Genomic DNA, 2,967 nt, shown 5'->3' with positions numbered 1-2,967 from the left:
AATAATATCTCCTAAATTTGAACGTGTCTCTCAAGCGCCTCCTTTTAAGCGCGACCAGCTCCCATTGGTCTGTTCCATGTTTGCTCTGATTGGTTGTGGTAAAATGCCTGTAGCTATGTAGATCCAACTGTGGTTGAATTGTGACGGACGTGTTATTGGTCGCCCACTGTCATAATTGTCCCACAAGGTGCACATCTTGCACAATATGCTTTAAAAATAATTTAAAAATAGCCATAATCAAATGTGTGCAATGAAATATCACACCCTAATCCTTAATTATTGTAATATAAAAATAGAGAATAATTGATAAAATCAGAATCATCTACCGGGGAACACACAAAAGTACAAACATTAAAGTGAAATGAAGTAAAGAAAAAATAACACTGGTTATCGATTAATGAAACACAAAATTTGTAAGACAGCATCATTTTGTGTAGCATACAAATCATAAAACAAGAAATATGAAAAACACAATTTATGTCTATATAAATTTTTGCACAGCCTACAAGTGTTTTTCACACTTTGAAACACAGTTTGGGGGATAACATTGCTCCATCTAACTGTGACCTTTTGACATTGCGGCTTCACCAAAGTAAGTGTGCTCCTTGCAGCTGAATTTAAAAAAAAATCCTAAAATAAATGCAATGGACTTACAGTGGCGATATTGTAGACTTGAACAGTGAACTTATACGCAGTAGTCCACCCATACTAATAACTCACTTCCCACTACTCAGAGGAGACAGACCAATCCCCAACAGCCAGAGGGCGCAGCACAGCAGGTGAACTCATAACAGCACTGTCCCGGAGGATCACCCCCCCCCACACACACACATCCCCCATCCCTGTCCCGAGCAGACTAGTGCCACCGGACATGTGTGTGTGATCCCCAAAAGAAATCAAGCCAGTCATTTGTCACGCCACACTCCGGGACATCACTCCGTCAGCACTTCACACTATACTTCCACTGCAGAGGAGCGGGGCTGGAGCTGTAATTATAGCAGTAATCCTGGTTTTCTCACTCACAAAATCAATATAAAATGCATGCAAGGTAACATTGACGAACACTTAGAAGGAATATATTTTTCTTAAATAAACTTTTACAAGCTTTTAACCTTATTTTAGCTCATCTCTGCACACTTAGCCTACTCAAAGTTGTATTTTGATTGATGCATACATGTTTTGAGTACGGTTATTTACTTGCGCTTGTTCCAAAAAATCAACTTTTTTCTGCAATAAAAATCTGCTGTTTTCTACAATGAAATTCCACTATGAAGACAGAGACAAGAGTTCTCAGGCATTTTTAAGAAGAAGTTAATGGATTTGTTTCTATTATTAAGTCCTTTTAGATTAATATTGCGATTTACAAATAACAACATTTCATTATAATTTAATACTAAATCATTTAAAACACAATATGTCCTGTTTAAGGGAACTAATAGGTGAAGAGGGAGGAACGCAAATGTAAAAAAAAAAACACCAATATTTTTCAATCTATTTAAATAAGCTATTTCTCATGCAGTTCAGTTGATATGTCTGTTATGAATTCATCAAGTCATAAAAAAAGCAACAAAAAAAGCAATACATTACGTGGCGTGTTTGAAAATAGTGAGCAGGTGGATGAAAGTCAGAGGTATGGCTTGTTGTGTAGCATAAATTCAAACATCCGCTATGTTTCCAAGTCAGTCAGCTGTGATCACATGCTCTAGAGCGTCATAAATACATTCTATTTCCATCATTTTTTCAATTAAAATTATTTCTTTTCTGTTCCAAATACGTTTTTGCAGCCAAACACTACCACAGTTTTGTATGCATAACTATGTACCCAAATAAAGGATATAAATGAACTTTTTAATAGAGATTTATATGAATTCATGATCCCAACTCAATACATGTTTGTTAATTGTTCAACCTGCTTTGTAACACTAATTAAGTGCATACCAGTAACATTTTTGGCATTGCATTTAACAACATAACATTTTCCTTTTTTTTTGTCATTAAGAAACAACAGTGGTGTATAAAACATGTCCTTATTAAAGAATCCAGCCCAACAACATTCACCCCGACTCTGAGTGGCAGTCCCCAAATGTGACTTGGCACTTTTAATGAAATGAGTTCGCTCTTAGACCCACCTTTCCCCCTCTAATCAGATTATGTGAGTGCACTATGTAGCATCTCTGCAGCATATAGTCGACTTTAACCTATTAATGTGGCCAGCCTTGTGTCAGTGATTTCCCCTGCGATGGAAACAGTATCATGTTAATTATCACAACCATCTGGACCGCTCTTGGAAAAAAAATCTTTTTTTTTTTTTTTTTTTTGTTCCGCAGACTTGTACCTGTCAGTCAAAAAATGGCTTCAAACAGGCCACTGGGGCTGGGGAAGTGCTCAGAAGAACTCCGCCGCAGTCTCACAGGATTTAGGATGGCGTTAAATTAATCGGCAGCTGGCAATTTTGGTCTCTCCTCTCACTGTGGTGTTGCTCTCAGCACCAGTCATTGATTTGGGCGCCCACTTTCTCATTTGTACTGCAATTTATAGATCTTTAGCAATGTAAGTTTGAGTCATTGAGAGTACAATATTAACATTCAAAATATTTCACTAAACTCTACAAATGTTTTTATGTGATTTTGATGAAATTCTATACGTATTCCACTTGATCAAGTCCACCTTTATTTTCTATAAAAATATGTGTGTGTGTTTGCTGTTTTTTTGTTTTTTTTCAACTACTTTTGCAATGTGGCTGGAGCCTACAACTGGGCTTTTGGTGGTTTTGTGCACACTGTAATAAATAGTATACACAAAGTAATTTATGACCACACTTCACACTTGCTTGAAAACAAAATAATTGTCATTCCCTTTCTTTTGCGCTGTTGTATGTGGCTGAAGTCGTAGTGTGTTGACATGTACACAACTAATGCTAAAATAAAGCGTTCCAATTTCGCAAGTTCCTTCAAAACACACAAAATT

This window comes from Eucyclogobius newberryi, unplaced genomic scaffold (assembly GCF_026437365.1).
Source record: "Eucyclogobius newberryi isolate DKJ021-1_F unplaced genomic scaffold, fEucNew1.0.hap1 SCAF_3, whole genome shotgun sequence".
In the NCBI taxonomy this organism is placed as follows: Eukaryota; Metazoa; Chordata; class Actinopteri; order Gobiiformes; family Gobiidae; genus Eucyclogobius; species Eucyclogobius newberryi.
Note: the sequence above shows the minus strand (reverse complement) of the source record.